The 21,031-nt window shown below is 42.8% G+C and overlaps 1 long non-coding RNA gene across 2 annotated transcripts in view; it reads left to right on the plus strand.

Moving 5' to 3' along the window:
* Positions 1-21,031, plus strand: part of LOC130705529 (uncharacterized) — a 42,767-nt gene that overhangs the window by 13,480 nt on the left and 8,256 nt on the right. The window contains exon 3 of one of the 2 annotated variants that reach the window (XR_009005805.1): positions 20,067-20,158. This is a non-coding gene — a long non-coding RNA (uncharacterized LOC130705529). Of the gene's footprint in view, positions 1-8,699; positions 8,911-20,066; positions 20,159-21,031 lie in introns of those variants that run through there. The other variant, XR_009005804.1, reaches the window with a different exon arrangement.

Raw genomic sequence — 21,031 nt, forward strand, 5'->3', positions numbered from 1 at the left:
CGCAAATCAATCAATGTGATACACCATATTAACAAATTGAAGAAGAAAAACCATATGATCATCTCAATAGATGCAGAAAAAGCTTTTGACAAAATTCAACACCCATTTCTGATAAAAACTCTCCAGAAAGTGGGCATAGAGGGAACCTACCTCAACATAATAAAGGCCATATATGACAAACCCACAGCAAACATCATTCTCAATGGTGAAAAACTGAAAGCATTTCCTCTAAGATCAGGAACGAGACAAGGATGTCCACTCTCACCACTATTATTCAACATAGTTCTGGAAGTCCTAGCCACGGCAATCAGAGAAGAAAAAGAAATAAAAGGAATACAAATTGGAAAAGAAGAAGTAAAACTGTCACTGTTTGCGGATGACATGATACTATACATAGAGAATCCTAAAACTGCCACCAGAAAACTGCTAGAGCTAATTAATGAATATGGTAAAGTTGCAGGTTACAAAATTAATGCACAGAAATCTCTTGCATTCCTATACACTAATGATGAAAAATCTGAAAGAGAAATCATGGAAACACTCCCATTTACCATTGCAACAAAAAGAATAAAATATCTAGGAATAAACCTACCTAGGGAGACAAAAGACCTGTATGCAGAAAACTATAAGACACTGATGAAAGAAATTAAAGATGATACCAACAGATGGAGAGATATACCATGTTCTTGGATTGGAAGAATCAACATTGTGAAAATGAGTATACTACCTAAAGCAATCTACAGATTCAATGCAATCCCTATCAAATTACCAATGGCATTTTTTACGGAGCTAGAACAAATCATCTTAAAATTTGTATGGAGACACAAAAGACCCCGAATAGCCAAAGCAGTCTTGAGGCAAAAAAATGGAGCTGGAGGAATCAGACTCCCTGACTTCAGACTATACTACAAAGCTACAGTAATCAAGACAATATGGTACTGGCACAAAAACAGAAACATAGATCAATGGAACAAGATAGAAAGCCCAGAGATTAACCCACGCACCTATGGTCAACTAATCTATGACAAAGGAGGCAAAGATATACAATGGAGAAAAGACAGTCTCTTCAATAAGTGGTGCTGGGAAAACTGGACAGCCACATGTAAAAGAATGAAATTAGAATACTCCCTAACACCATACACAAAAATAAACTCAAAATGGATTAGAGACCTAAATGTAAGACTGGACACTATAAAACTCTTAGAGGAAAACATAGGAAGAACACTCTTTGACATAAATCACAGCAAGATCTTTTTCGATCCACCTCCTAGAGTAATGGAAATAAAAACAGAAATAAACAAGTGGGACCTAATGAAACTTCAAAGCTTTTTCACAGCAAAGGAAACCATAAACAAGACGAAAAGACAACCCTCAGAATGGGAGAAAATATTTGCAAATGAATCAACGGACAAAGGATTAATCTCCAAAATATATAAACAGCTCATTCAGCTCAATATCAAAGAAACAAACACCCCAATCCAAAAATGGGCAGAAGACCTAAATAGACATTTCTCCAAAGAAGACATGCAGACGGCCACGAAGCACATGAAAAGATGCTCAACATCACTAATTATTAGAGAAATGCAAATCAAAACTACAATGAGGTATCACCTCACTCCTGTTAGAATGGGCATCATCAGAAAATCTACAAACAACAAATGCTGGAGAGGGTGTGGAGAAAAGGGAACCCTCTTGCACTGTTGGTGGGAATGTAAATTGATACAGCCACTATGGAGAACAATATGGAGGTTCCTTAAAAAACTAAAAATAGAATTACCATATGACCCAGCAATCCCACTACTGGGCATATACCCAGAGAAAACCGTAATTCAAAAAGACACGTGCACCCGAATGTTCATTGCAGCACTATTTACAATAGCCAGGTCATGGAAGCAACCTAAATGCCCATCAACAGACGAATGGATAAAGAAGTTGTGGTACATATATACAATGGAATATTACTCAGCCATAAAAAGGAACGAAATTGAGCCATTTGTTGAGAAGTGGATGGATCTAGAGACTGTCATACAGAGTGAAGTAAGTCAGAAAGAGAAAAACAAATATCGTATATTAATGCATGTATGTGGAACCTAGAAAAATGGTACAGATGAGCCAGATTGCAGGGCAGAAGTTGAGACACAGATGTAGAGAATGGACATATGGACACCAAGGGGGGAAAACTGCGATGAGGTGGGGATGGTGGTGTGCTGAATTGGGCGATTGGGATTGACATGTATACACTGATGTGTATAAAACTGATGCCTAATAAGAACCTGCAGTATAAAAAAACAAACAAAACAACTAATACTAAACTTTCATTGGGTTATTTGTATGAAAATATGTTAATATAAATGTTTCAGACATTACATGAAATTTCTAAAAATCTTATATTTGTATTTGTATGGAAATATGTATGGAAATATGTTAATATAAATGTTTCAGACATTACATGAAATTTCTAAAAATCTTATATTTGTATTTGTATGGAAATATGTATGGAACTATGTTAATATAAATGTTTCAGACATTACATGAAATTTCTAAAAATCTTATATTTGTATTTGTATGGAAATATGTATGGAAATATGTTAATATAAATGTTTCAGACATTAAAAAAAAAAAAAATATAAGACCAAATGCAAGTTTGTACACTAGTTAATTTAGTTATTCTTAAGTCCCTTGTTTATTTTTATGGTCAATGTGACTAAAATAAATTTTATGTTGGAAATAGTTATTAATTGAGCACTTACTATGTGCCATTCACTGCATTGGTGATTTTTAAAAAACATGGATTATGTCATTTAATCCTCAAAACAACCATTTGAGGAAGGTGCAATTATTATCCCTATTTGCGAAGAAGGAAGCTGAGATTTAGAGAGCTCAAGCAACTTCTTGAACTTATGTGAGAAACTGTGGCACTGAAGTCTTTCCTCAGGGTTGTCTGATTCAACCACATGCTAAATACTACTATATAATAAGATGGTTATATGATAAGATGGTTAGGATAAATCCAGAGGCAGCCCTAGCCAAAACCAAACCAAACATCATCGTCATCTTCAATAATAAAAGTAGGTATTTTTTGTTTGTTTGCTTTTCTCTCTGTTTACATTCCTTAACTTTTTTCAAACTCCTTCTCCTCTTTCTTGAACTTTCCTAACAGCAACCAATTACAATTTCTTCTTCCTCCTTTAAGTTTCCTCCAGCTTTGTTCTCTACCTGAGTTTATTTTCTCCGGACAGTAGCCCACCTTATGATTAAACATTTCTCAAACTGGAGATCCACAGAGTTATCAATGAGAATTTTTGAAGATGTGCTCTCATTTATGATAATCTAGCATCGTCTTGGTGATCTGGGTAATTGTCTTGTTACTGAAGTTGCAGTGATTCCTTTTTGGTGCCAGGATTTCACTGTTGCTGCTTACAATGAAATAATTGTCAAGTAGATAAGAATATCTTTAATCGTCTAGTAGAAAAAGAACGGAGGAGGATGGAATATGTAAGTGATGTGTTGGAGCCAAGAGAAAGCCAGACTGGACCGTGGCTGATACAGTGCAGGTTTCACGGTAGTTCAAACGGAGAGAACTCGGTAGGACAGCTGCAGGCCTGAATATCTCCAGGATGAGAACTTTGCAGCTGTGGTCAGTACTGCACTCCAGTTGTACACAGTGAATTAGCTTCAGCAAAACAGTTTAATTTGTCACATTACAGTAATAGAGTAGTTTGGATTTTATTGGTATTTAAGTTTTCCATATTCAACATACATTTCCATATTGTAAGCATGTTTTTCAACCTAATTATGTGTCTGCAAGTATTTAAGTTGCTTTAGAATAACAATAAATTGAGTCAATATTGGGGATACAAGTGATTTTTTTCCTTTGAGAGGGGTCTGTGCATTGCTCATGTTCGAGAAGAGCTGTTGTAGATACTCAACTTCTTCATGTGTCAGAAGGTGCATGGCCTGCATCTCAATCCCTTGGGACTCTACTTCTGAAGGCTAACATGCTGATGGATTAACGAGCAGTTACCCTCGGATCCTCCAGTAGATAATGCCTGACCTTAAGTGTGGCTTCTGGTGGTGGGGATTTTAGACCTTCTTGTTGGATAAAATAAGAGATCATTTTGGTTGGAGGGTCTCAGGACCATTTATGTTACATAGTGGATGCTGAATTTGCCCAAGAGTGAGCTGCAGCCTGTGCAAATCTTTGACATTTGACAAATGTCATTGACAAATCCTATGACAAATCTTCATAGGAGACAGGGTGACCGTGGCATTGAGAAGCTCCATGAATGGACACAGACCTCATTTCCCTGGACCAGCAACATGAATATCGAGATGGCTTGTCAGTGGCCCCCAGTGCAGGCAACATGCTGGTCCTTGTGTTGAATTCCCTGCTTCCTCCTAGCCTGCTGGACACCCCTTCCTGGATACCAGGCCTTGTCTCCTAGGACATCACAGGACTTAGGGCTGGCCGATGATCTGGGGACTTTATTCTGTGTAAGAACCTGTGCTCTGGACTTGGGGGGACAGCGGGACAAGTCACTGTGGCCCTGGTCTTCATCAGGGCCCAGGTTTTTCTCCAGGTTTGATCAGCAGGGGAATGAATTTAAATTCCATTCTCATCATCTCAGTGAGTGACAGCTCTGGGTACACAAATCAACAAGCAAGGCAAAATAAATACCCCCTATTTTATCTTATTATAATAATAATAATACACATTTATTGTGGGAAATAAAGAAAACACTGATATGAAAATATTAAAAGTTAAATCATCCATAATCCTACATGCAAAGATAATCTCTTATGAATGTTTTAGTATATATTCTTTATATATTTCTAAATATAAAATTAGATCATGTCCTGTTTCTATTTTTCATTCACACAGCCAGCAAATACTTACTGGGAGACCCCTACGTGCTCTTGTTCACAGAGAAACAAGATGCAGTTCTGGCCTCTAAAGAATGACAGTTTGGTAGGGGGAGATGAGACATTTCCACAGATATCCAACCTTGATCTCAACAGCTCCCACAGAAGCCAGCATGATGCCCTCCACAGTGTTGTAAGATGCCCACTCAGATCATGAACAAAATAATGCGCTGGGGAATGTTGACCTGGAGAAGGATCATCTATGTGGGGGGGTATTAGTTTGCTAGGGCTGCTATAACGAAATACCACAGACAAGGGCTTAAACAACAGAAATGTATTGTCTCACAGTTCTGGAGGCTAGAAGTCTGAGATCAAGGTGTTACCAGGTTCAGTTTTTCCTGAGGCCTCTCTCCTTGGCTTGCAGACGGCACCTTCTCATTGTGTTCTCACCTGGCCTTTCCCCTGTGCTTGTGCACCCCTGGTGTCTCTTCTTATAAGGATGCCGATCCTATGGGATTAGGACCCCAGGCTTATGACTTCATTTAATTTTGATCACCTTGTTAAAAACCCTATCTCTAAATATGGTTACATTCTGAGGTACTAAGTGTTGGGATTTCAATGTATGAATTTGGGGGAAACACAGTTCAGCCCATAACACATGGGATACTTTAAAAATGATTTATCTGTCTATTTATTTATTCATTTATTTATTTTGCTAAACCAAGCCTGCAAATCTGCCATGAAATAGACACAGTGACTGTGGAGGGACAGTCACATTTGGGGAGCTACCCATCTCCACGTGACTATCTCTTCCACAACCTCCTTCCTGCTCAACAACTGACTACAGGCCCCAAGCCCTGGGAAGCCATCAGTTTCTTAATTTCAAGAAGATTCTCTGCAGGGGAACAGAGAAGTTGTTTTCTCAGAGACACACCAGTGTTACTGCACCATCCTGGTGTCCATGTGATTCTATGATTCCTGGGGCTGTTCACCGATGTCCACTCATTGTGTTGCTTTAGGGGAACATAGAAGCTTCCCCAAACATAAAGTTTTTAGGTCAGTTTTCCTCAAAGTGAAACCCCCAAGATCTCTACAAGAATTTTCTTTTGACTCCATGGAATTTTAATTAATTAGTCCAAAAACAACAAAAATCAACCAAATCAAGGGATAACAAAACTTTAAATGGGCCGAAAATTTTGGTTGGGATGACCTTGGAGAATAAAATATCCTCCGAGTGATTAACATCTAGACCAGCTAGTCAAAATATTTTATCACATGTTGATCCAAAATATTGATCAACGGAGCAACTTACCCTGGGGATAACAGCTCAATCCTATTCCAGAGTTCATATCAACCATAGGGTTTATGACCTCTCTACAAGAATTTTTAAATTCTCGGATTTTATTTCAATTGATAATCTTAAAGAATCAATACAGAGAACATACGGTTTTGATTTTATCGTTTTACAAGAGCAAAAATAAAAATTTATGCTTGATTCTTATAACTATTTAAGTAACATTAAAAAAATCAGTTAAATTGTCATAGGGGTGGGGTGTGGAGCTAGAGAATTTTTCCCCTCCTTTAAAAGGGGTCTACACATGATTCAGGTTTGAGAAACCCTGCCTGAAGGGGGCCACAGTGGAGAATGGAGTTGCCTGGGCATCTGGATTAGTTTGCTTGGGCTGCTGTAACAAAGCACCACCGACTTGGGTGGAAGGAGGCTTAAACAACTGAAATTGATTGTCTCACAGCCCTGGAGGCTGGAAGTCTGAAATCAAGGTGTCAGCAGGGTTGGTTCCTTCTGAGGTTGTGAAGGAGGGATCTGTCTCAGGTCCCTCTCCTTGGCTTGTAGTTGGCTGTCTTCTCCCTGTGTCTCATCACATCCTCTTCCCTCCAAGTGTGTCTCTTGTGTCCATATCTCCTCTTCTTACAAGGACACCTGTCATAATGGACTAGGGCCCACACTAATGGCCTCGTTTTAACTTGATTAGCTCTGTCAAGACCCTTTCTCCAAATAAGGTCACGTTCCAAGGTACTGGGTGTTGAAACTTCGATATGTGAACCTTTGGGGGCACACAATTCGGCCCATACCGGCATCATTCCCCTGAAGGTTGGCTCCAAGTTCCTTGCCCAGAGTTTCTTCTTCCGAGAGGCACAACCAGCCATGGGGTCATATTTGTTCCTGGGCCACAGGTGCCACGGAGCTCTGTGCCCTGGGCAAGAGCCTCCATCGCTGCTGCGAGCTCCATGCCTCATAGCCATAGGCTCCTCTACTCAGGAATGACCTCAGCTATTGGGGGGGATGGGTGACCTGCCTCAGGTTTGGCTTCACAGGGGTGGGGCTGGGGTGATGGCTGCCTGCGGGGCCACCATCAGGGCCTCTCCTGCAGCTCCCTCCACTCGTCGGAGAGGTGGGAGTGTCGAAAGGGCTCTTCTCTCCTTTAGAGGGCACGGTACCAACCCTGCTTTCTCAGGCATTCTAGTTCCCAGGAAAGAGATGGATCATCTTGAATTCCTCTGGGTAAACTGAGGGTGGTTAACTTTTTTTTTTTAGGATGTATATTATATAATATTTTTTAAATTGAAGTGTAGTTGATTTACAATGATGTGTTAATTTCTGCTGAACAACAAAGTGATTCAGTTGTGTGTGTATATATATATATATATATATATATATATATATATATATATATATATATATATACATATATATATATATATATATATATATACACACACATTCTTTTTTAAAAATTCCATTATGGTTTATCACAGGGTATTGTATATAGTTCTCCGGGCTATACAGTAGGGCCTTGTTGTTTATCCATTCTCTATGTAATAGTTTGCATCTACTAATCCCAAACTCCCAATCCATCCCTCCCCCACCTCCCTCCCCCTTGGCAATGACAAGTCTGTTCTCTGTGTCTGTGAATCTGTTTCTATTTCATAGATAGGTTCATTTGTGTCATACTTTAGATTCCACATGCAAGTGATATCATATGGTATTTGTCTTTCTCTTTCTGACTTACTTCACTTAGTATGATAATCTCTAGTGATATTTTTACCATCACTTTGCAGACTACTAATTATTATCCCTATTTTATGCGTAAGTAATCTGAGGGGAAAGCCTACATGTAAAGTATAATCCAGACCATTCCCTCTCCCTGCCCACCGTCCCCTTGAGTTCAGGCCAACCTGCATTGCATTCCCCAAACCTCTTGCCAAAGGGTCCAGACATCTTGCCCAGGAATGCTACTCTCTCACAGGAAGAGAAGTCTCCCTGGACTGGTTTCTTTGCACCTTTCCTTGGAGTCCTTTCTAACTGACTTATCATTGGAATGTCCTCAGGCCCTTTCCCTTTTCTTGGCAAAACGTGTGCTCGTCTTTCAATACCCAGCTCAGATGCCCCCAACTCCCCCAGTCAGAGGCTCACTCCTTTATTATCCTTGAGGAGCCTGTAAAGGCCTCAACTGTACCAAGGATCATGTGGTTTTCTAATTGGTTTATGTCTGTGTCTTCCACTAGACCATTGCATTTTTCAAGAGAAAGGACTGTCTTTTCATTTGTGCATTCTCAGTGTCTGGCACAGTTTGCTGAATGATTAGTTTATCCTGTCTGAAATCATCCAGCTTTCTGATTCTAAGCTTCTTTAAGCTCCTTTTCTTTTCTCTTTTTCTTTCTGACTCCTGTTGCAAACTCTCACACCTGATTCCCAGCTCACTTCTGCTGGCTTATATTTCCTAACCTCCTCCTCTTGCTTGCCCCGTAATTCCAGTTTCGGCACTGTTAAATTTGGTGTTTCCTTAGGAGAACTTTTGCTTTTTGTTGTCTTACAGGGAAGGCAGGGATTGCATTTCAAGACACAATATTAAACTGTGGAGGAGGACGTGCTTCTGAAATCTCTGCCACAAATCCAGGTTTCTTGGTGGGGGGAGGGTCTTTCATTCTGGAGACCCCCAGCGCTCCGTGAATTTACTTGGGAGTTACTGAGGAATCAGGCCCATGGTTCTCACCTGCATTTGTGATCAGAGTAAGGAGTTTAGAAATGTTCTGAGGCTGGAGAAATGTTCTCACATCAAGAAGCCAACCTGTTTTTTTCTGTGCCCGCCCCCCCCCCCACAACCCATCCCCAAGCGCATGTGATGCAGCGATTTTATGTGAAGGAGCCCGGGGCACTGACTGTGCACCTCCACACTGTTTGTGCTGTTACGCTGGACACTGGACCACAACCACTTCTTTTGCAACCGGCTCACCTGCTGAGTAATGGGCCGGCTGAGGGCCTGACCCCCTCCTCCAGGCTCCCAGAGCCCTAGGCAGCTTTCTGTCCCTCTGCAAGTCAGCTGTGGTGCTGGTCAGGCTCACTGAAGGAGTTTCCAGCCTTCTCTGGGTCCTTAGAATGAAAGACTATCCAACAGCACAGTCAGGTCATTGGAAATGGGGGAGATATCCGTGCCCTTTGCTCTGAGCCCAGAGGAGCAGGTAGGCGCAGTCTTCATGGTGCAGAAGTTGTGCAGGGACAATCCCAGGCTGGGGACACCACCATCAGTGAGGCTGGCACTTTTTCACACCACCCTCCCTCCCACAGTTTCTCCATCAGTGGTAACCAGTGCCTTGTGGAGAGGGAACCCGGAGTACAAACACCATTTCTTGGTAGAGTGATCAGTAAGATGATACCTGGCAGGCATCTTTGCTCCCGGTGTTGGGTGGGAGCTGGGTCTCCTAGGTGGTGGAGAACCTGCAGGCTAAGGCATGATTCCTTATGCCACCTTCCCGGCTGGAACTCCCAAGTAGAGGCTGGAGGGTGTGAGCAGACACGGCAGCATGGATCCCCAGGAGGGAACCCTCCACTCCCAGGGGAGCTCAGAGCACCTGGAATTTCCAGACAGCTTGGCTTGTCTGGGGCCAGACTCCCCAGACATTTTTATTTTAGTGCCTCTAATAGCAGAAGACCATGAAGATGTGCCCTGGGGGTCTCAACCTAAGAACCAATTTTCTTTCAAGGCTCATGCTTTGTGTGTGTGTGTTTTCTTTTTAGTTAAAATTTATTTGAAGCAATCTCGAACTTAGAAATTAAAAAGCACAGTGCAAAGAACATTATTTTCTCCTGAACCATTTAAAAGTCTGTTGTTTATATATTTTTTTCCCCAAAAGCAACACATATCTTACTAATCTTTTTTGACTTTAACAACCAATGTAATGAAAGTTTAACAACAGTATTTCTTTTTTCTATAGTGAGTATTAAAAGGAATTTTTTATATTATTGTTTCTTGGCATTTTTTCTTTATTTTTTCCTAGTTTCTTTTTTTAAAATTTTATTTTATTTATTTTTTATACAGCAAGTTCTTATTAGTTATCTATTTTATACATATTAGTGTATATATGTCAGTCCCAATCTCCCAATTCATCACACCACCACCACCACTTTCCCCCTTGGTGTCCATACATTTGTTCTCTGTATCTGTGTCTCAATTTCTGCCCTGCAAACCAGTTCATCTGTACCATTTTTCTAGGTTCCACATATATGCATTAATATACGATATTTGTTTTCCACTTTCTGACTTACTTCACTCTGTATGACAGTCTCTAGATCCATCCACGTCTCTACAAATGACCCAATTTCGTTCCTTTTTATGGACGAGTAATATTGCATTGTATATATGTACCACGTCTTCTTTATCTATTCGTCTGTTGATGGGCATTTAGGTTGCTTCCATGACCTGGCTATTGTAAATAGTGCTGCAATGAACATTGGGGTGCATGTGTCTTTTTGAATTATGGTTTTCTCTAGGTATATGCCCAGTAGTGGGATTGCTGGGTCATCTGGTAATTCTATTTTTAGTTTTTTAGGGAACCTCCATACTGTTCTCCATAGTGGTTATATCAATTTCCATTCCCACCAACAGTGCAAGGGGGTTCCCTTTTCTCCACACCTTCTCCAGCATTTGTTGTTTGTACATTATCTGATGATGCTCAGTCTAACTAGTGTGAGGTGATACCTCATTGTAGTTTTGATTTGCTTTTCTCTAATAATTAGTGATGTTGAGCAGCTTTTCATGTGCTTCTTGGCCATCTGTATGTCTTCTTCAGAGAAATGTCTATTTAGGTCTTCTGCCCATTTTTTGATTGGGTTGTTTGTTTTTTTAATATTGAGCTGCTTGAACTGTTTATATATTTTGGAGATTAATCCTTTATCCATTGATTCGTTTGCAAATATTTTCTCCCAATTAGGTCCCATTTGTTTATTTTTGTTTTTATTTCCATTACTCTAGGAGGTGGATCAAAAAAGATTTTGCTGTGATTTATGTCAAAGAGTGTTCTTCCTATGTTTTCCTCTAAGAGTTTTATAGTGTCCAGTTTACATTTAGGTCTCTAATCCATTTTGAGTTTATTTTTGTGTATGGTGTTAGGGAGTGTTCTAATTTCATTCTTTTACATGTAGCTGTCCAGTTTTCCCAGCACCACTTATTGAAGCGACTGTCTTTTCTCCATTGTATATCTTTGCCTCCTTTGTCATAGATTAGTTGACCATAGGTGTGTGGGTTTATCTCTGGGCTTTCTATCCTGTTCTATTGATCTATATTTCTGTTCTTGTGCCAGTACCATATTGTCTTGATTACTGTAGCTTTGTAGTATAGTCTGAAGTCAGGGAGTCTGATTCCTCCAGCTCCATTTTTTTCCCCTGAAGACTGCTTTGGCTATTCGGGGTCTTTTGTGTCTCCATACAAATTTTAAGATTTTTTGTTCTAGTTCTGTAAAAACTGCCACTGGTAATTTGGTAGGGATTGCATTGAACCTGTAGATTCCTTTGGGTAATATAGTCATTTTCACAATGTTGATTCTTTCAATCCAAGAACATGGTATATCTCTCCATCTGTTTGTGTCATCTTTGATTTCTTTCATCAATGTCTTATAGTTTTCTGAGTATGGGTCTTTTACCTCCTTAGGTAGGTTTATTCCTAGGTATTTTATTCTTTTTGTTGCAATGGTGAATGGGATTGTTTCTTTAATTACTCTTTCCAATCTTTCTTTGTTAGTGTATAGGAATGCAAGAGATATCTGTGCATTAATTTTGTATCTTGCAACTTTACCAAATTCATTGATTAGCTCTAGTAGTTTTCTGGTGGCATCTTTAGGATTCTTTATGTATAGTATCATGTCATCTGCAAACAGTGACAGTTTTACTTCTTCTTTTCCAATTTGTATTCCTTTTACTTCTTTTTCTTCTCTGATTGACGGGGCTAGGACTTCCAAAACTATGTTGAATAATAGTGGTGAGAGTGGATATCCTTGTCTTGTTCCCGATCTTAGAGGAAATGCTTTCAGTTTTTCACCATTGAGAATGATGTTTGCTGTGGGTTTGTCGTATATGGCCTTTATTATGTTGAGGTAGGTTCCCTCTAAGCCTACTTCCTGGAGAATTTTTATCATAAATGCGTGTTGAATTTTGTCAAAAGCTTTTTCTGCATCTATTGAGATGATCATATGGTTTTTATTCTTCAATTTGTTAATATGGTGTATCACATTGATTAATTTGTGTATTTGAAGAATCCTTGCATCCCTGGGATAAATCCCACTTTATCATGGTGTATGATCCTTTTAATGTGTTGTTGGATTCTGTTTGCTAGTATTTTGTTGAGGATTTTTGCATCTATATTCATCAGTGATATTGGTCTGTAATTTTCTTTTTTTGTAGTATCTTTTTCTGGTTTTGGTATCAGGGTGATGGTGGCCTCATAGAATGGGTTTGGGAGTATTCCTTCCTCTGCAATTTTTTGGAAGAGTTTGAGAAGGATGGATGTTAGCTCTTCTTTAAATGTTTGATAGAATTCACCTGTGAAGCCATCTGGTCCTGGACTTTTGTTTGTTGGAAGGTTTTAAATCACAGTTTCAATTTCATTACCTGTGGTTGGTCTGTTCATATTTTCTCTTTCTTCCTGGTTCAGTATTGGAAGGTTATACCTTTCTAAGAATTTGTCCATTTCTTCCAGGTTGTCCATTTTATAGGCATAGAGTTCCTTGTAGTGGTCTCTTATGATGCTTTGTATTTCTGCCATGTCCGTTGTAACTTCTCCTTTTTCATTTCTAATTTTATTGATTTGAGTCCTCTCCCTCTTTTTCTTGATGAGTCTGGCTAAAGGTTTATCAATTTTGTTTATCTTCTCAAAGAACCAGCTTTTAGTTTTATTAATCTTTGCTATTGTTTTCTTTGTTTCTATTTCATTTATTTCTGCTCTGATCTTGATGATTTCTTTCCTTCTGCTAACTTTGGGTTTTGTTTGTTCTTCTTTCTGTAGTTCCTTGAGGTGTAAGGTTAGATGGTTTATTTGAGAGTTTTCTTGTTTCTTGAGGTAGGCTTGTATAGCTATAAACTTCCCTCTTAGAACTGCTTTTGCTGCATCCCATAGGTTTTGGATCATCTTGTTTTTGTTGTAATTTGTCTCCAGGTATTTTTTGATTTCCTCTTTGATTTCTTCAGTGATCTCTTGGTTATTTAGTAACGTATTGTTTAGCCTCCATATATTTGTGTTTTTTACGTTTTTTTCCCTGTAATTGATCTCTAATCTCATAGCACTGTGCTTGGAAAAGATGTTTGATATGATTTCCGTTTTCTTAAATTTACCGAGGCTTGATTTGTGACCCAAGATGTGATCTATCCTGGAGAATGTTCTGTGTGCACTTGAGAAGAAAATGTAATCTGCTGGTTTGGGGTGGAATGTCCTATAAATATCAATGAAATCTATCTGGTCTATTGTGTCATTTAAAGCTTGTGTTTCCTTATTAATTTTCTGTCTGATGATCTGTCCATTGGTGTAATTGAGGTGTTAAAGTCCCCCACTGTTATCGTGTTACTGTCAATTTCCTCTTTTATAGCTGTTAGCAGTTGCCTTATGTATTGAGGTGCTCCTATGTTGGGTGCATATATATTTATAATTGTTATATCTTCTTCTTGGATTGATCCCTTGATCATTATGTAGTGTCCTTCCTTGTCCTTGTCACATTCTTTATTTTAAAGTCTATTTTATCTGATATGAGTATTGCTACTCCAGCTTTCTTTTGTTTTCCATTTGCATGAAATATCTTTTTCCATCCCCTCACTTTCAGTCTGTATGTGTCCCTAGGTCTGAAGTGGGTCTCTTGTAGACAACATATATATGGGTCTCGTTTTTGTACCCATTAAGCACGCTGGTGTCTTTTGGTTGGAGCATTGAATCCATTCATGTTTAAGGTAATTATTGGTATGTATGTTCCTATTACCATTTTCTTAACTGTTATGGGTTTGTTTTTGTAGGTCCTTTTCTTCTCTTGTGTTTCCCACTGAGAGAAGTTCCTTTAGCATTTGTTGTAGAGCTGGTTTGGTGGTGCTGAATTCTCTTAGCTCTTGCTTGTCTGTAAAGCTTTTGATTTCTCCATTGAATGTGAATGAGATCCTTGCCAGGTAGAGTAATCTTGGTTGTAGGGTCTTCCCTTTCATCGCTTTAAATATACGTGCCACTTCCTTCTGGCTTGTAGAGTTTCTGCTGAGAAATCAGCTGTTAACCGTATGGTAGTTCCCTTGTATGTTATTTGTCATTTTCCCCTTGTTGCTTTCAATAATTTTTCTTTGTCTTTAATTTTTGCCAGTTTGCTTACTGTGTGTCTCGTTGTGTTTCTCCTTGGGTTTATCCTGCATGGGACTCTCTGCACTTCCTGGACTTGGGTGGCTATTTTCTTTCCCATGTTAGGGAAGTTTTTGACTATAATCTCTTCAAATATTTTCTTGGGTTCTTTCTCTCTCTTTTCTCCTTCTGGGACCCCTATAATGCGAATATTGTTTCGTTTAATGTTGTCCGAGAAGTCTCTTAGGCTGCCTTCATTTCTTTTCATTCTTTTTCCTTTCTTCTGTTCCACGGCAGTGAATTCCACCATTCTGTCTTCCAGGTCACTTATCCATTCTTCTGCTTCAGTTATTCTGCTATTGATTCCTTCTAGTGTATTTTTCATTTCAGTTATTGTATTGTTCATCTCTGTTTGTTTGTTCTTTAATTCTTCTAGGTCTTTGTTAAACATTTCTTGCATCTTCTCGATCTTTGCCTCCATTCTTTTTCCGAGGTCCTGGATCATCCTCACTATCATTATTCTGAATTCTTCTTCTGGTAGGTTGCCTATCTCCATTTATTTGTTTTTCTGGGGCTTTATCTTGTTCTTTCATCTGGTACATAGTCCTCTGCCTTTTCATCTTGTCTGTCTTTCTGTGATTGTGGTTTTCCTTCCACAGGCTGCTGAATTGTAGTTCTTTTTGTTTCTGCTCTCTGCTCTCTGGTGGATGAGGGTATCTAAGAGGCTTGGGCATGCTTCCTGGTGGGAGGGACTGGTGGTGGTAGAGCTGGGTGTTGCTCTGGTGGGCAGAGCTCAGTAAAACTTTAATCCACTTGTCTGCTGATGGGTGGGGCTGGGTTCCCTCCCTGTTGGTTGTTTGGCCTGAGGCGACCCAGCACTGCAGCCTATCCAGCTCTTTGGTGGGGCTAATAGCAGACTCTGGAAGGGCTCACTTCAAGGAGTACTTCCCAGAACTTCTGCTGTCAGTGTCCTTGTCCCCACCATGAGCCACAGGCACCCCGTGCCTCTGCAGGAGAACCTCCAACACTAGCAGGTAGGTCTGGTTCAGTCACCTATGGGGTCACTGCTTCTTCCCCTGGGTCCCGATGCTCACACTACTTTGTGTGTGCCCTCCAGGAGTGGAGTCTATGTTTCCCCCGTCCTGTAGAAGTACTGCAATCAAATCCCACTAGCCTTCAAAGTCTGATTCTCTAGGAATTCCTCCTCCCGTTGCCAGACCCCCAGGTTGGGAAGCCTGACGTGGGGCTCAGAACCTTCACTCCAGTGGGTAGACTTCTGTGGTATAAGTGTTCTCCAGTTTGTGAGTCCCCCACCCAGCAGTTATGGGATTTGATTTTATTGTGATTGTGCCCCTCCTACCGTCTCATTGAGGCTTCTCCTTTGTCTTTGGATGTGGGGTATTTTTTTGGTGAGTTTCAGTGTTTTCCTGTCGATGATTGTTCAGTGGTTAGTTGTGATTCCGGCACTCTTGCAAGAGTGAGTGAGCGCATGTCCTTCTACTCTGCCAGCTTGAACCAATCTCTCTATTTTTCCCCAGTTTTATTGAGATATAATTGACATAGAACATTGTATTAGTTTAATTTGTACAACACAATGATTTGATGTATGTATATATTGTGAAACGATCATCACAATTTTAGTTATCATCTGTCATCTCACATGAACTCACATAGAGTTTTTTTCCTTGTGATGAGAACTTTGAAGATCTATTCTCTTACCTATATACTTGTATTCTATGAAAATACCACCTCAATAATAGTGTTGACTTCTGAAAAATGTACTGAGGTTGAAGGGGTGGGGTGGAGAATTATGTTTTTAAAGGAATAGATTTGTTACTGAGTCTAAGCTCGTACTGTTTGCCATGCGAGAAGCCAGTAAATTGAGAAACGAGTTGTTGGGGCAAGGAATAGCTAGAAACTTTATTCAGAAAGCCAGCAGACTGAGAAAATGGTGGACTCGTGTCCCAAAGAACCATCTTGCCTAAGTTAGAATTCAGGCTTCTTTTATACTAAAAAGAGAGGGAGTAAAGTCAAACATTTCCTGGTTCTGGTCAGCCTCCAGAGGGGGTGTGTTAATTTCTTCCTTCCTGCAGTCATTCACAGGTAGGCCTGGTCAGGATGTTTCCTGTGAGCTAAACAAAGGTATTTTAGCTTAATGTTTATTAGCTGGGGGGGAGTTTAGGCAGGGTTCCCAGAGATGGGCCATTATGTGTAATTTAAGGGTATAGGCAACATCCCTTTAGTGATTAACTTGTAATAGAATACAAAGGTTCTTCCTTATTGCAGTTTCTGTATTGCTTGATTTTTTTTTTTTTTTTTTTTTTTTTACCATGAGAGTATATGCATGCATTGCTGGTTTGTTTTAAAAGTAAATGAAAAGGTAAAAGTAATAAAATTTTAAGAGTAAGTTGCTGGCATGATAGCCTCCACGTAAAGACCTTCCCCTATATAACCCCAACAGAACCAGCCAATGAGGAAACTAACATGGACACACGACTGCCATCTATCTGCACACTCTGCTCCCATCTCTCCAATTGTTCCAGTAGTGTCCTTTATCTCAAAAGGATCCAGCCCTCCTCCCCTCTGGGTCACTATGGCCCTGCTCTCTTACCCTGCATGGATGCCTGTCTTGCTTTGCCAGGACAGACAACTTTAGGACTAAGTTGGTTAAGAAAGAAAAGGAAGGGAAGGAAAGAGGAAGATCTCTCTCTCTCTCTATCTATCTATTTATCCATCTGTCTATCTATATGTAAAATTTATTGCTCTTTTGGTACAACACCTCCAAAGAGAGCCTCAAAGTGTAACTGAAATATTTGAGTCAAGTTTGCCCCCTCCGGGTAGGTGCCCCTTCAGGGCCAGCCAGCAGTGTCTTTGTGTGGAGAAAGCAATGACACTTGCCTCTAGGAGGGCTCCTGAGGGCAGTGCACAAATCAGACATCTACATTCAGTGGTCTCCAGAGTCAGATCTCCAGGCCTGTCACCGATGGCTTTGTGACTTCAGACAAGCCTCTCTCTCTCTACGTAGGGGTAAATGGAGTGGGTAAAAGAAAGAACTGCCTCACAGCGTTGTTTGGAGGGCTACGTGAGCCAAGGCACTTTAAGCACTTAGCACAGTGTCTGGCACATGGTAAACACCCAGTAATGTTCGCTCTTGTTGATATAGCTGCATTTATCTAAGTGTAAGGGAGTTCACTGCACCCCAGCTGGAGGGCCCAGGAAGATGTGTGGGTTTAGCCTGTGGCTTTGGGTAGGCCCTGGCACACAGCCCTAGCCACCTAGCAGTGTGTTTATCCAGTTTCGAAGGCCAGGCTTGGCTTTCTGTCCTTCCTCCCCCCTGGCTGAAGGAGCAGGGAGTAGACAGACAGAATAGCCAGGCATCCCTTCTCCTACTTCCTGCTTCCTTCCCCAATCTCCGCCTCTCACCGCATCCTGAGGAAGAACAAAGCAGAAGATGGGGAAGTGAAACAGGACCAGGCTGAGTGGCTTCAAGGAGCACCAGCTCCCAGGGGCTGCAGAGGCAGCACGCTGACACCCAGAGCCCCGCCAGGGTCCTAGGGAGCCCAGATGACAAAAGCCTTGGCTTTGTTCTGATTTCTTTATGTGTGGCAAGAGGGCAGGACCCTGAGGCTGGAACCCGTTCGCCTGGGAGGGTGGTTTCTCCAGACAGCAGGGAAAAGTCTCCATCTCGCTTTCCAGACAGCTTCTAAACTGGCCACCTGCTTGGTCTACATGGCAGTGCCTCTCTGGGGTTTTTCATGACAAACGGAGTCTCCTGGGTTGTTTGGGGATACGGGGTTTGTGTGAGAGACTGGGGAGCCTAGTTTCCTGATGAGGTCACTATTCCTTGAGTAATTACCTTGCTTTCCTTGGCCTGAGCAAGCGGCAGGAATGCCTTGGAGCCCTGTTTGTTTGTGAAACATCAAATCCCCGCCTAGTTACGCCCAGGCGGGCCAGCTTGCTTCCAGACCCCGAGCCCTCGTACTTCTTCGGTCTTGAGCCCTGCGGGGACCGGTGTCTGCTGCCTGCCTTGGAACGGAAGGGCTGGAGCTCGGCTGGGGCAGGTGGGACGGGGGCCAGCGTGCCTTGTCGGGGCCTGGGAGCTCCTGAGCCCATGTGCGTTGTAGGTCTCGTCTGCGGGGGAGTTTTGATGGTGGGGATCGTTGGCAAGGGGCTGGGGCGGCATTTGGCAGTGAGCTCTCAGCTCCTGGAGCGGGAGGGCCGCTTGGATTCTCGGCGAAGTCGAAGGAGGCGTCGCTGCTTCCACTTCCTGCCTGGGAGCCGAGGCCGCCGGCTTGCCCTGGCCTGGCCGGGCGGGCGGCCACCTGGGGAGGTGGGTGAGGGTGGGTTGGTGGGGGGAGCAGGTAGCCTGGGGCCCCGTCGGCCTGGAGCCCACCAGCTGCCGACGGGCCTGGCCCAGGAGTCGGGCTCCAGGCTCTAAGAATGGTTCTATTCTGGGCCGCTGACTAGCTCCTCAGCCCTCACTCCCGCCTTGAGCTTCCTGAGTCACTCCTCCCCACTCCCAGCTCTGCTTCTTTCTGAATGGAGCGGATTATCACAACACCATATGGTGGAAAAGCAATTCATAATTCATAAAGCCCTTCTATGCACCGGCTCTCTTCGAGCTTTCATCAGTCTGTGAGGGCCACTGGGCAGGTGACTGAATCCATGCGTCTCAGAGGAAGGGCAGTGGAGGCTCAGAGAAACGTAAGCAGCTTGACCAACAGGACACACACAACACATGTACAAACACACACAACGCACAACATGCACACGCGCACACACACACACACTGCAAGTCAGTGTGCGGCTGGGTCTACAGTCAGGCTTCCTGCCATGAGGCTGGTGCTCATCCCCAGCCCCTGGGTGATCGTGGGGCACAGGCTGGCAAGCGGGCCCCTGCAGTACCGCCTATGCTGGCCACTTCCTTTCTTCTTCCTGGAGGACGTGAGTTTTCTGGGCATATCGTACTTCGGCTCCAAGGAATTTAAAACACTGGTGGTGAGAAGCAGGTCTCTAGACAAAGTGGAGAAAGTCGCCTGAATTTGCTTCCCCTTTCCAGGCCCTTTCTTCCCTTCCTGCCTCAGCATTTCACCTCCTCCTTTCACCTTACCTCCTGGTGCCTAAGAAACCCTCTTCTCCTTTCCTTCGTTCACCTACTCTAAGGCACAAATGACTGATACGGTTCAAAGGGTTCCCCCTCCATACTTTAGCCCCCCTTACGATCATGTAGTCTATGCCTCAACTTACAAGACAGGCACATTCAAACACATTGTCTCCAGGAGGGAAGCACAGATTTTTTAACAACTGGCGCTGCCTGGGCAAACGACCCATGAGAACCAACGCTGGTCCTGGTGCTGAGTGGGCCCTGGAGCCCCTGCACCCTAGAGCTGGGCGTTACCCCCAGCAGCTGGTCCAGGGGGCGGCGGTCTGCAAGGGTCCCGGGGAGGGCCTGGGTAACCGGGGCTGGGTGGGTGGTGCTTCAGGGAGCTCTGGGCTTTGACCTTTACCAGCTAGCGTGGGAGCACGGCCACACTTTCCCACATGCATCACTATACTGCTGCCTACTGGCTGCATATTCACGCCCACGTTTCGTTGCATCTTTTCCAGGACATTCGGAGGAAGATACCACATTTTCTTTTTAACAACTGTGGAAACTGAGTGTCCATGAGGTTCAACAGCTTCTCAAGCTTTCATAGCCAGTGAGTGTTTCTGGCAGTTGGAGAAGTTCAGAGCATGGAGTACCCAAGATGGGAGGCCCTTTGTGGGATAAAGGAGGTCAGAGCCCTGGGTGGGCAGAGGACACCGGGAGGGCTCAGGCCCCACCAGAGGTCAAGGGGCAGGGGGAGGGAAAGTGGGGAAAGGGACAGAAAGATGATGTGTGTGCTTATGCAGACTGGGAAGATGGCAGGGGTGGGGTGGGCGGACACTGAGAAACTGAGAACAAGCCGCTGTCACCGCAGTTTTAGTGTGGCCAGAGCCAGTCCTGAGTGAAACAAAGAAACCATTTCCATTGTTTGCTTTGCTTCTTGCCCTGTATCTGAACGTGGTCGCGCAGAGAATGTGATCCCTTGGAGGACTGGCTGTGGCATTTGATTTTAGAAATAGCTGTGTCTGGTTCATCAGGGGCTGCTGATGAACTCCTGATGTCCTCCCCACCTCCTCTTCCCCCCATAACCCTGAGCTCCGTGGAGTCTGTGAGCAAAAGCTGGCTGGTGTTAAGTGGAGCTTCTCCCTGAAGAATTCTGGGACCCAGGTGGTCAAAGAGTAGGAAATTCAACTTGTTCTTCTGCGGATGGAGTCCAAAACGTGGGTCAGCACTTGCCCGGAATTCCAGTAGCCCTCCCCCCTGGGGGCTGGATCCAGATCCCCCTGTCCTTCCTGGAAAAGCACAGGCACCTCTTAGGCCAACGGGCAAAGCCCTGGCTGTTTGGCTCCAGGGGAAGGGAGTTTAGCCTCATGGCAACCTGTGTTCCTAGGGGCCAGCCGCGGGCTTGGGACTTAACGAGGTTTCCAGGAGCACGAGGGGTGGAAGGAGGGCCTATGGGTGAGGTGGTATGAGCCTCCGTACTTGT

The sequence above is a fragment of the Balaenoptera acutorostrata genome, chromosome 17 (assembly GCF_949987535.1).
Source record: "Balaenoptera acutorostrata chromosome 17, mBalAcu1.1, whole genome shotgun sequence".
Classification (NCBI taxonomy): domain Eukaryota; kingdom Metazoa; phylum Chordata; class Mammalia; order Artiodactyla; family Balaenopteridae; genus Balaenoptera; species Balaenoptera acutorostrata.